The sequence below is a fragment of the Anser cygnoides genome, chromosome 5 (genome assembly GCF_040182565.1).
Source record: "Anser cygnoides isolate HZ-2024a breed goose chromosome 5, Taihu_goose_T2T_genome, whole genome shotgun sequence".
In the NCBI taxonomy this organism is placed as follows: Eukaryota; Metazoa; Chordata; class Aves; order Anseriformes; family Anatidae; genus Anser; species Anser cygnoides.
Window position 1 is genome coordinate 41,734,975 of NC_089877.1, and position 13,437 is coordinate 41,748,411.

A 13,437-nucleotide genomic window follows, 5' to 3' on the forward strand; every position below is an offset into this window, starting at 1 on the left:
TCCTACACTAGGGGTGACTGTATTATAAATTGTTCAGCTAAATAAGATACCAATAACACTCATGGGTAAGGCTTCATTTGTACTTGCAAATAACTCCACATATATATATATTTTTATATATATATATATATATTTTTTTTTTTTATAAAGAAAAACTTCATGCAGCACCATTTTAATTTTGGGCAACAGTCAAATCCACAACCATCCTTGGCTCACATACCCATGTATTGTTGTGATATGGCTACAGATCCTGACAATGAGGCATTAACTTAACAAGTTTGAGAGCATCCTGGGGACAGAAGCAGAGTTGCCAAAAGAGGTAGTGTAAAGAAAGTATCAGAATGCCAATCTGGGCATAAATGGCTTGAATGTGAACTGCAGTCACTGTATCTGTCTTTTACATGTTGGTTTAGCTTTCAAGCTTGTGTACTTAAATATGGATCAATGAATCAACTGGCACAGAAACTTTGGGAAAACCAGAAAACATTTTTTTGCCAGTTCACCTGAGATGAACTTTGTGCCGCCAAACAATGCCTTGAAATACATTTGGAAACAGTTGGACATTACTTATTCATATCCAGAGAATTCAAGTGTACGCCTGCTCTTTTATTCATACAAAATTTTCAGTTAAATTTAATTAAACAATGACACTCTCACCTACTCTTACAGTGCCAGAACTGCATGTGTCGGGCTGCATGTTGATGTTACGGACTCTGTGTTACAGCTATGTAGAAGTCTACCTCATGTTAAACTCTACCTCTGCTCTACCTGTAGGTTATTGGCTTTTGTGAGCCGACAAGATGAAATGTCCGTGTGTTTCAGAATATGGCCCTAAACAACTAAAAAGATCAGAGGTAAATTCCAATTAAAATACCTCTAAGCAAGGCACGGCATTTAAGCTGAACAACCCTAGGATCTGAGCAGAGAGTTGCTATAACTCAAACATACCTCTGAAGCATAAAATCTCTCTACTTCTGATAGTACTAATGCATTATCAAACAACCCCAGCAGAATTTTGTTACTGTTCTCTTTCTAGATTAGCTAGCAGTAGAGAAAGGTATCAAGAACTCTATTTCTCATCCATTTCCCCCCACTCACACACAGAGCACCTTTCTTTCACACACAGAGATCCTTCTTGTGTAAAAAAGCACAAAGCTACTTGACCAATTAAAAAATATATATCCCATTTAGTAATTCTCAGCTGAAAGTAATTTGACATCAAGAAAAGAATATTGGACTAAAATAGTAAAAAAGAAACCAAAACCAACAACAACAAAAACACACACAAACCACTTGTCATTAGTAAGATTTTTTTCAAGTTGCATATTCTGTTTAACTTATAAAAGTAGCTGTTTACTATGGAGGAGCCAGAAGGTTCAGGGACACTAATGATTCATGCAGCATTCAGCCCATCAGTAGCTTTCTTGGTCTCTAATGGGCCTTTAAAAGCCACTTCTTTCATTTCGTTTCATATAGAAACAGTACATATTAATCCCTTCTAATGGAAGATGTACTGACCAAAAAAAAAACAAACCATAGTACCCAACTGGCAAAATCACTTGGGTTTTCTTGACCTCTGAACTGATATATCCCGTGTGTTATTATGCAGTGTGGGTAGGAAAGAAATTAGTCACTGTGATAGATGTTAAACATTTCTGGCAAAGTCACGGTGAGCTCTCTCACAGAGTTGTATAATCCCTGCTTGTGTGGCTGTGCCTACAAATAGTATCACTGGAGCCAACAGGTCTCCTGCCAGGGTTCAGTGCTCACCATGGTTGAGGAAAGACTGTCTGGCTCAGAGGTATTTAACAGAATTATTTCTATTTGCTCCATTGTTTGAGATTGCAAGAAGCAGACTTTTGTTTATACTGGGCATGTTCCCTGTCCAGGGAAAAGTGTCCTTGCAAGAAGATGATGAAATAGTAGGGTTTATTATTTGTATGTGATTTATTGCATTTAAATCATGTCACTGCAGGATTGTCTTGAGAACACTGCAAAATTTCCACAGGGTTACATTTCAGTAGTGTACTGTATCAAGGATTAATTAGTTAAATGAAAACAAGATGTATATATTTGTCTCTGAAAAAGAAGTACTGCGCAGTCAGCTGGAAGCCCTCTCCCTCCTTTCCCTTTCAGCAAAAGTGGACAGACTGTGGGGAGGATGGGAAAGCTGTGTATTTAGTAACTGCTACAGACTTGCAATCCTTCTTGCCTTCCTACCTCCTATCTATTAGTCTGGAAGCTCTGTGGAGCCAGTGCTCCCTCTTTTATAACATATTTGATTATTTCTGAAAAAGCGGGGCTGGGATGTGAGTTAAAGACTCTAGAGGCCCCTACCCCCTAGCAGGAATGGCTATAGTTGGGAAAGTTTGGGTGAGACTTTCTCTAAACTGAATTTGAAGTCAGACAGGTTCATCACTCACTTGTGAAATTGCTTTTATGTTCAAGAGGGAATGTAAAAGGAATGGATATAGTAATACTTCTTAAAGTAATGCACACTTTGAAAACATGCTACTGCTTCAGAAACAGCATTGCAGCTTCTGTGTAACGTTAACTGCTGTTCTATTCCTCCTCAATCTCTTAGGTTAGGAAAAATAATGTAGGTAGATGAGGACAGCCCTTATTTTATTGTTTAATACCAGGAAAAATAAAAGCCCAAACAAAATTCAAATACCTTTATCACCCCACAGAATCCAATGTATTCAAGTACTCGAGACAATAACAAGGCAAGCCAAAATTGGGGTAAATTAAACTACAAATCATTACATTCCACATGATTTGATAAAATACTTTTCAACATCTCATCTAGCAACTAATGAGAAACAATAATGAAATATGGTCAAGCCTTTTGTATTTTCTGGTCATTGCTAGCTAGAAGCTTATCTGAGAGTGCTCTGCCAGGCATTAAGGAAATCAAATGTCTTTTCTGCTCTCGGCAATGGTTTTCCTTAGTTTACAGCGTATTGAACTATATGATTAAAATAAAAGATTGAACTAATAATTTATTAACCTATACTTAGTGCTGAAAATACAAGAGGGACAACTTGAATGTTCAGTTAGTGCCACAAGGGGGTTAAAAGGAATGAGGATTGATGGGTTTGATAATGAGGATGTAAGAACAAAATGAAGGCCAGCATTTTATAAACTGAATAAGCCCTGTGTGCAACTACTAGATAAGTTAAATAGGAGTGTTTTCTTGCATAGTAATGGATTTACCTTACAGAAATAATGCATTAGGATTTTACAAGCTTCTTCATCATACCTTCTGCCATGAACAGGAAAAATTTTGTTTTCTAAGTTATGGTATTGCAAAGGACTGCACTGCAGTTACTAAAGTATTTTCCCATGCTGACAGTGTCAGAGTTATATTGAGACTATACTATACCATATTTCCTCTCCTGGTAGAGTTCTTGGTTGCATCCCGTGTGCACTCCTATTTTACTGAAATTAACTTGCACTAAGGACCAAAATTAACTTGAACTAAGGATCAATAACTTTAACAGCATACAGACAAAATAGTCATTTCAGGAGCTCATCCTTCTCCCCCTGTCCCACAGGCTCAATATAGTTTATACTATTAATGCTTTGCTTTGTAATGAAACTGTACTATTAGGAAGTTTAACTCCATTCTGCTTTCCCCTTGGTCCTGTCAGGGGCCTTCTTACCAAGGTCCTTTATTATGTGTTTTTAGATATATACTACTTTTACATTACCAGACCCTTTGGAAGCTGCAACTCAAGTCAATATTTTGGTAAAGTTTTTTGTAGTTTACCCTAGGTTGAGTTGTCAAGTAGCATCTCAGAGTAATCTGTCTCCTGCACTCCCATGGCTGGCTGGAATGCAGGGTGCTGGGAGATTAACTGTTTTCTCCTTGTTCTGAAATGCTGTGAGTTTTCACACGTAGATGCAGGGTCAAGGAAGTAAGCTCTTTAGGTGGAACAAAAGCTTTATGGTACAAGTTTGATGAATTTCTCCCTGCAGCAATAAGAAGCACCTTTTACATGGCTATGAGTGGAGATGTCTGTGTTCAGGGACGATATGAGATTCACTGCTAAGCTCACCCATAAGCCTGAAGGCAAACCACTAATGACCCTTGCAGAGAAGAGCAGATCTCAAAGTGCACATCAATACATGGCATGGTGTATGTAGATTACAGAGCTTGAAAATCTCATTAAAGCTCAAGACAAGGTAAAGACCTGCTACTGTTTATTCAAAGAATCATAGAATGGTTTGGGTTGGGAGGGACCTTAAAGACCATCCAGTCCCAAGTCCCCTGCCATGGGCAGGGACACCTCCCACCATACCAGGTTGCTCAGAGCCCCATCCAACCTGACCTTGAACACCTCCAGGGATGGGGCATCCACAGCTTCTCTGGGCAACCTGTTCTAGTGTCCACCACCCTCAGAGTAAAGAATTTCTTCCTGATACCTAATCTAAATCTACCCTCTTTTAGTTTAAGATCATTACACAGGTATGTCTCCTTGGATCTGCTCTGGTTTGTATAAATGCTGGTTCATGGAGGCAACCCTCCCAGCACCCACTTGGCCGTCAGACACCTCCTGTGCAATACAGAATGATAGGTTATAGGTACTGTTGTAAATTAGTCCTCTAAGGTCTTTCAGAGCCCAAGTGTCCTAACAACAAACGTATCAGATGGTCATTAGTTATTATCCCCTTCTTCCCATTGTTTTCAGAAAGCATTGCGGTTTTCTTATTCCTCAAGTCTGGGACATTTCCAAAGAAAGTTTCTATTTTCATAAAACATCATTTTTTAGGAAAGAAATACAATTAAAAAAAAAAAAAGGAAAGAAAGAAAAAAAAAAGAAAAAGAAAAAAAAAAAGGATCATTTCCTTTCACAAACATCTTCATTAAACCCCAGTCATTTTACATCTGCTCCAACTTTTTTATCTTCTATTACCTGCGTCTATCTGAAGCTGCCTATCTGTAAGTGGCTCCATACACAGTAAGTGCCTCATCTCAGATTGCTTTAACAGTGTCCCTTTTCTCTTAGGCTGGCTCTGGGCCAGTCCAGCTTCTTAGTGCAGCAATTGCAGTTCCAGTATAATAGGCAAGATAAGCCACTATCAGTCTCTCTTACAGCAAAGTCTTCAGTAATTGCTTTACTTTGGAAGAACTCCATCTCTTTGCTGCCCCATATAAAATTCTAGAGACGGGTTTGGCTAAAAAAAATGTTTCCCAAGCACACATTGCATGGCACATTATGTAAAAATATTGCCTGTTTAAGATTAATTGGACATAATGACAAGAAAAAAGTCAAGTGTTCCAGAAATGTGCATATGCAAATACACATCTGACAGAATTCATCCTATATGAATTAATTCTTTTTAAGTTTAGTACAAGGGATCCTATATTCTCTTCACTTGGTATTTACACAAAAATATCGCAGTTCTTTACTGTATAAAGGAGGTCATTCAGATCTGCTGCTGCTCTCTCCACGCAGCAACAGTTCATTCAGAATCAAAGCCCCACATGTGTTGAGCAAAATCTACCCAATGAAAGCAATGGCGTGAATTTTGATGGAAATTAAACACACTCCTTTTTCCTCTACTGCCAAGTGGTCCCTTCACTGTATGTCAAGGAACTGAAAGCTATAAATTGTGGCTTAAACCATGTGGCTTAAGAATGTATGTGATGCAAATTTTGCAGGTAAACATATTAACTTATAGGACTGATAGATACAGCTGAATGATAAGATTTCTGGCATATGAGCCATTTCTATGGTCTGAAACTGAAGTACCAAAATCTACAGGGAAGAAAAAAGTGGTTGGTACCTGTGAAGCAGGAGATGTTGTCAAAAGAAGAGGTGAGAAGGTACTTAGCCCCTGTGGCTAGAAGAAATAGAAACGTATTTATCGCCTGTAGCACACTAGAAGATTGATTACAAGTGTGGAAAAATTACTGTCTGTGATAAAATCAAATACTTCTGCCACTTGAAACTGATTCATTTGATGGCAGTTATTTGCTTCAGAGAGTCTATCAAGGTGCATAACCAGATAGGTTTTACCATCATCTGTTCCTTATGAAGGCATATAATTTACTGAATACGGTAAATACATACTCAGTGACATGGGAAGTGGATTATGTGAAAAAAGGTATGCAGATGAGTCTGAGAACGCTACATATTCCCTATGGCTTTCTTCTGGATAATTCCACAGAAGGTGCTAGCATCAATTGCATTCTACATCTTTCTTTATGTTACTGCATTTAGCATATTGTTGTTTCAGTTTAAGGTTTTTTAGAACTATTCTTGTTTGTAAAAGCAGCTATTGTTTTGTTAAATGAAAACAGAACTTTTATTCTGAATCAAAACTTCTTTTTCAAAATAGACAATTCTCCTTAAATACAGGTGGGTAAAATCAATAGAATGACTGCCTTAAGAACTCCATGTTTCATGATCTATAAGCTCAAGTGAAATCATTATCCAGATGTCCTTGTGTTTATAATGCAGCTCAAAATAAAACCTCTTAAAGAAAAACAGCATGCATTATAATTTGTTGTTTTCCTATCCTAATGCTAACGACTATTCTCCAGTCATTTGAAATAAATATGCCCAACAGGATCCTCATTTTCATAATTCCAAGGTGTGTTTGGGATGATCTTCCCAAGTCTTGTGCTCTTCAGCTGAACAGAGCAGGAGGACCAAGGCAACATAATTTCCTTCTTCACGCATGTCTACCTTTAGAATCCAGTTTGTCACTGTCAGGCTCTCTAAGGAAAATCTGCTGAGAATTAAAATGAGTAGAACGGGACATGAGAACAGCACCATGCTTCTCTCTAAAGTGGGAAGCTCTTGGTGTAACGTGGTTTATGCTCTGGGGCAAGTAAAAACATGGAAAGATATAACTACTGCATGACATTGAGAGAATGACATTGTGAGAACAGGAAAAACTGGACAGATGTATAACAGAGTAATCCTGGTGTTCCTCCATAAATCCTTATAATACTGGGTTGGATTTTGATCTTTTTATCTCTTATTGCATGCCTTTAACTCTGTCTTTGATTGGAAATTTTCGTTAGGAATGCCCTCTGGTAAAAGTCAGAGTTGTTTTCTTTCTTCACATGTGAGCTTCACCCTGGGGTGTAGAAAATGGCTAATTATCTTTTGGAATAGACCTGATGGCTACTTCAAGGAGATTCCCAGACCAGATTGACTTTTGTGAATTCATCCAGTTGAAATCCTTTCACAGGCACAGCTCCAACTAACACAAAAGAGTATCACCCAGAGAAGCCTCCAGCCCTAATCTGAAATAGAGAGGCTAGTTAAGGTAGTGGTTCGCTGACTTACAGTAACAAAATCAAACTGAATGAAAAATGCTGCAACTGCATTACACACAGTAACCATAAAAGACAATCACAGTTTGCCATTTAAAGTATGCTCAAACCTATTTGACCAAATAATACCTTTTTACCAAGAAGCTTTATGGTGGTTTAATTAACATACGTTGTTCCACATTCACCATAAATCTGGTATTAAAACTACTATAAACCATTTTTTTTGTATGGGCCTCACTGATGTGCCCAACTTTGATGGGTTAGGTGGCAGTGCAAAAATTCAGGGTTAAGGCCTGCAAAACCATAGCCTCAACCTCCAATACTTTTCTGGTACTAATAACAACCATGAAACTTTATTGAGTTATGAGGGTACTTAAAAAAAAAGTGGAAACCTTCCCAAGGCGTAAAGATTAACACAAGTTATTCTATTGGCTATCACACTGTAGGATGCCTGACTTTCTTCGTGCATTTGAAAATCTGTCAGTCTGAACAAGGGCACACTTTGAATATGACACAGCGGGAATAACCTAACAGCTTCAGAAGATCTCGGCTAAATGTGCAACAAAATCTCCACAAGGATTGGCTCATGAAATGCTCTTCTCTACATCCTTGAATTACAAGTTTGCACTTTAAATTCAAATTTTAAAAATCCTGTAAATCTATATGCTTATAACTATATACTTCATGAGGCAAATAAATGCTTACCACAGATGTACGTTTGATGTTAATTTTGTTTACTAGATCCTCAGGAAAGGCTATTTCAAAACATATCTTTTTTCAATGAAAAACCAAAGCTTTTCCGTTTCCTCAAAATAGCTTTCTGACTGCAAAGCCATAATAGCTCAGATAAAGTATATGTGAATGTGTGTTCCTATCCTGTAGCTCACAAATAACTGACAGACATCAGTTTGTAGTCCCAGAAGTTATAGGCTACTTTACCCAATAAATCCCAATCAGGATCACCTAATTTATTCTACTAACTTATTCTACTGCTATAAAGGTTGCATGCTGTACAAGCTTTGCCATTTTTAGGAAACCAAGTAGTGTTTTAAATTGTGTGAGCTGGCACCCATATCTTTCTTCAGTTTTATGATCTAATTTACAGCATTCTCTTCTGAGACAAATTATTTTTGAATGTTAAGAAGCTGGAGTGGCATTTCTGTTCTAAGAGGAAAAAATCTTTGCCAAATAAATGTCAAGGATATATGGTTAAGTATGAAGATATTCCTTGGGAGAATCCTTCTACAGGATATTTCTCTAGATAGCTAACATTCAAAGCAGACATCAGAAAACTTCACTAATTCAGACATTTCTTTGCCATAATGTGGCAAAGTTGAGGTGGATATTTATACCTGATCTAAATATTCCATTTATAGATGTCCATGTGGGGAATAAAATAGGATTATCATATTCCCATCACCCCAGCCCAATGAGATGAACCAATGTGCCTTTTATTTTGTTTAAAGGTGATGTAAGGCTAGAGGTTTTTCCTTAACCTTGTATCTGCTTCTTTTTTTTTCTCATGTGGAGAAGGATGTGTTACAATTTTCTTGTAAGTGTTTTAATGACCATGCTTTAATGTTGTTAAAACATCAGCTTTTGTGAGAGGATTTGGTGTAGTCTTGTAAACCAATCAAGGGAATTCAAGGGAAGATATTACGAAAATCATAAATATTTTTATTTATATGGAAAATGCTCACATCTGGCACTTTAAAATCCTAATGAACATCTACTTATGCTAGAAGTTTCATCAGAGGTTTCTTTCTTCCATCCTAATGTGACTGCAACACTGATATTCACTTGATAAATACAATTTGGACATTTATATCAAACACTTGGATATACTCAGTAGAGAAAGTTCGCTGTAACCTTTAACTGACCACCAGTGCTAAAACACCAGTGCTAAAATCCTGAAGTCTCCATCCTGCAATTTGCTGTAGAAGTCAGGATGGCTGAGCTGGTTACCAGCTGTCTCTTTTCAATGAGACAACCATTTGGGACATGATTTTCTGTAGTTCTATACAGCTATCAATTATTCACTGCCACAATGGGCCATTAAAGAACCATCAGTCAATGATTCATGTCTGGTGGTTATTTTAAGAAGTCTAAAAGGAAACCAACAGAAAAAAATAAAAAAAAATCTTCATAGTTCCTTAAATTCAAGAAAAAATCTACTCATAAGAAGAAGAATCTCCAATCAAGAAATGAATTAATCCTTTTGTAAGGTTCCCTAAAGTCTATCTGCAGCTACAGGTTAGAGCCAGGCTGGAATGGGAAGGAAATGAGGCAGGGTGTCGACAGAAATGGGATCTGAGGTCTGGTAGAGGATCAGAGAATTGGGCCAAGCCACTGAGCGCGGCGGAGTATGAAACACGGTCAGGAGATAACCAGGGTTCAGAAAACTGGCCAAGCTGGGATATACCAAGCTGTAGAGCCAAAATAACAGTACCACCAGAGACTGAGTGAAGGCCAGAAAGCTGAACAGTCTGAGTAAGACAGGGCCAGGGGGAAATAGGGCTGAGCAATGTCAGACAACCTGGTCACCATCAGTGAGCAGTGCTTTGCCAGGAATCAGGTGTGAGGGGACGGAGGGCAAAAGCCAAAAATTAAGGTACAGCAAATGGAGGGAGAAGAGGCTTAGCCAGGATCTGCAGCCAAGACTGGGGAGCAGAAGACACAAACAAGGATGTGAATGAGAGATGCTGAGACAAGTGACAAGCTTGCAGCAGTAACCAAATTGAAGAAAAGGGAGCAACCGATAGGATTGTCTCATGTCTCCAGTAAGTGGGACAACCTGTCAGCCAGCCTTAGGATGCCTGGCCTTCTGGCCCTCCTGACTCCCCAAAAAGCTGATGACAGGCACCATCTCTAGAGCTAGATGATGTCACCAAGGCTGAAACAATTAGAAATAGGTAGGATTTGGGATTTCTCTAGGCAAATAACAGTTAAGTGGTGATTCATCACAAACTAGGATTACAAAATACAAATAAAATCTTCCCTAATATTCTTCCAAAGAAAATAATAATAATAATAATAATAATAATAATAATAATAATAATAATAATATAAGGTAAGCTATAGTAAATGTTGCACCAAGTTTTCTTAGAAACCAAATAAGGATGGAGAAAAGAACTGTGACTTGACTAAAACCAATACTACAATACGGCCGAAAAAAAACTTTTTTTGACTTTATGAATGAGATGTTTTAGTGTTTTGGTTTTTGATTTTTGTTGTTGTTGTTGTTTTGTTTTGTCTTTTGATGTTTTTTGGTGTTGTTTGTTTTTTTTTCTGAAAGATGTTAAAAAATTTGTAAATGATAACTAAATGTTTCAGGTTTTAGTGGAAAAAATTTGTGGCGGTGCGTGTGCCCATTTGTGCATGTGTATGTGCATGTAAGGGAAAACAAAGAGGGAAAAGGGGAAACAAAGAGTTTCCTTCCCATGTCCCCACCAGTTCTAATCCAAATCATTGTATAATTATGTCTGATAATGGGCTGCCAGTTTTTCTGTCTACATAGAGCCATCAAAGAACATTAGGAACTCTAATATTTTACATAAGCATTCTCCAAGTTATTTTTGTCTCAAATACTGCCATCTCAGAGAAATTCAGCTGTTCATATGTCCTGCTTGTTAGCTTCAGCACAGAGCTCTACTGACAGAAATATTGGCAATGTTTCTAAAAAGTAGCTCAAATCCCATGTAGACCAAGAGAAAGACTAAGAAACACTGGTATCGTAAGATTTGAAAAGGTCAATTGAATAAAATTTGTACTGTGCCCCCTTCGACACTGACTGAAAAGCAGATTACCTCTCCATATAGCTACCTACTATTTCTTTTTAATCAATGGCAAACAGCATTTCAAAGAATGCTCCTCAATAGGCATGAACTAGTTATAGGCATTTTTCATCTCATACTTAATTCACAGAGAATTACAGAAGTAGGTGATTATCATCTTGATTGACTTAGAAGTTAAAAAAAAAAAATCCCACAATTTGAATAAGTATATTTAATCAACCCTTCTACCGGACCCGATCCAATTATTTACAAGTCTTTTTCTGGAATCAGTAAATAGCTTTTAAAAGTACTCTTCTAGAGTGACAGGATGTCAGTGTCTTTAAGAACAACATGCTTTTATTGCATTTGGATCAGATCGAGATAAAAATAGAGGTAAGTATTATAATGAGAGCTCTAGTACTTTCCAAACTGACTGTTTTGAATGACTTTGCTAATAAAAGATTTTAGACATTGGCAGTGAAGTCAGATCCCAATTTGGTGTAGAATCCCTGTGCAAGACTTTGAGTCTTACATAACATGCTCAAACTAAAGAGGGGGGGGAGATCACATTTTGTCCAAAAAAAAAAAAAATAATCCTAAAATCCTAAGCTTATCTTGTGTGGTATCTATGTATGTGGTGGAACATTTCTGCTTCATTTCTTCACAAGCCTGTGCAGTGACTCTACAAACTGATATGCTGATTCACAGGGATCTAAAATAGATCATCCTTTTTTTGCAGCTGAAATTCAGGTAAAATTTTCTAGAGTATCTCAGCCATATAAAAACTCTTAAGTAGCTGTGTTTGTATGTCTGTGTTTTGTGAAATGACGTATATATATATATGCTGTATATTTTTATTTATGTATATATATAAAATAGCAAAGGCCTTTTTTTTGTTGTTTTTAATACTGGGAACAAAAGGCAGCAGCTAATATGCAGTTTCTTTGGTTTTTGAAACAGCCTTGCCTAAACTTTCAAGTAAATTTACGTAGAAAAATAGATTTGGGAATATAAAATCTTTGTGTAGTTCAGAAGGGATTCAGAGATCCTTATAGAAGATTTTTTACTGGAGAAACTATTTAGAATGCTCAGCTGAGAGGCTGGTGCAGTTATCTGACAAGTTACTTTTCCTTCTGATAGCATTAATTGCTCAAGGACTGTGATAGATGGGGTAAAGCATGATCATTAAAATTTAACTGCAAGAGAATAGTAGTATTACATCTGCCAAGGAGTACTGGGTAGCTGAATGATAAAAAAAGGTAGCATTGACATTCCTCGTAATAAAACTAGAAGAGATGAAGTCAAATTATGAATTCTTCAGAGTAAATATATTATTTTCCCCAGTGTATTCAAGCTAGCAATGAAACAACTCGTATTTCCAATATTAGATTTTATCTTTGACCATATGGTGCAGCTCACAGAAGTAATTTTGGCAGAACCTGATGCCTTTTTTTATGTGCTTGCTAAGTCCTTTCTTGGTACAGGCAGATGCCAACATTAAAAACATATCACTGGGTACTATTAGAGTAGGTACATTATCTAGACATTAAAAAATGAGCCAGCCTGTATTTTCTTCAATGAATAAAGACGCATTGCATGTTGCTTTACATTCATAGGTCTAAGTCACTGTCCTTTAAGTGTGATAGTCATAAAAGACCTGAGCCTATATTTCTACCCAAAAGCTTCTTGTATGATCTGAGCAGAAGAGCCCTGCTGATTATTGTTTTGGAAAAGATTGTGATTTGTGGGTAGATGAGCAACAGCTCAGGTGGAAAAGCATGAAAATACATTCAAGTTGAGAGAGGGAAAGACATTTCAGCACTGCCAGAGCCATACTGCTGTGTAACTGGCAGAAATCCAAACAAGTCGTTGCACAGGTTGATGCTGAAAGAGGTTTGATATCTGGATCAGAGAAGACATTTCTGGAAGTTTGTTTCAAGATAGTGGGACTTTCACTACCCTGCAACCAGCAATTACCAGTTTCTCTTAAAAAGCATATGGGATCTTGGATTTTGGCTAGGTTGGACGTGTTAGCAGTGCATTATTTGAGTTTTTATTTTAGTTTGCAGCACTGGCTCCTTGTTACAGGTAGACTAACTTGGAATAGCTGATGCAGCTACTGCCCCCTCTGCCTCCCCCAGCCTTCTGGCATCCTTCTAGCAGACTTGAAATATGAATCACAGTCTGGATCCAGAGCTACTAAATTCAGTAGAAGCCGTTCCTTTCTCTCTAGAGAAACTGAACCAGTGCTTGGAGCCTCTGTGCTACCTCCTGAGGAAGGCCACGGAAAGATGCCTCCCTGCTTGCCTGGATCTGGTGCTTACTGAGCACAGTCCATCACACCTCAGCACGGGGGGCTGAAGGAACAAA

General features: G+C 37.6%; 1 long non-coding RNA gene across 1 annotated transcript in view; it reads left to right on the top strand.

Moving 5' to 3' along the window:
* LOC125182318 (uncharacterized) overlaps positions 1-7,976 on the top strand; it is a 36,580-nt gene extending 28,604 nt beyond the window's left edge. Inside the window, exon 4 of the long non-coding RNA XR_007161805.2 lies at positions 7,741-7,976. This is a non-coding gene — a long non-coding RNA (uncharacterized lncRNA). The remainder of the gene's footprint in view (positions 1-7,740) is intronic.
* Positions 7,977-13,437: the final 5,461 nt, after the last annotated feature.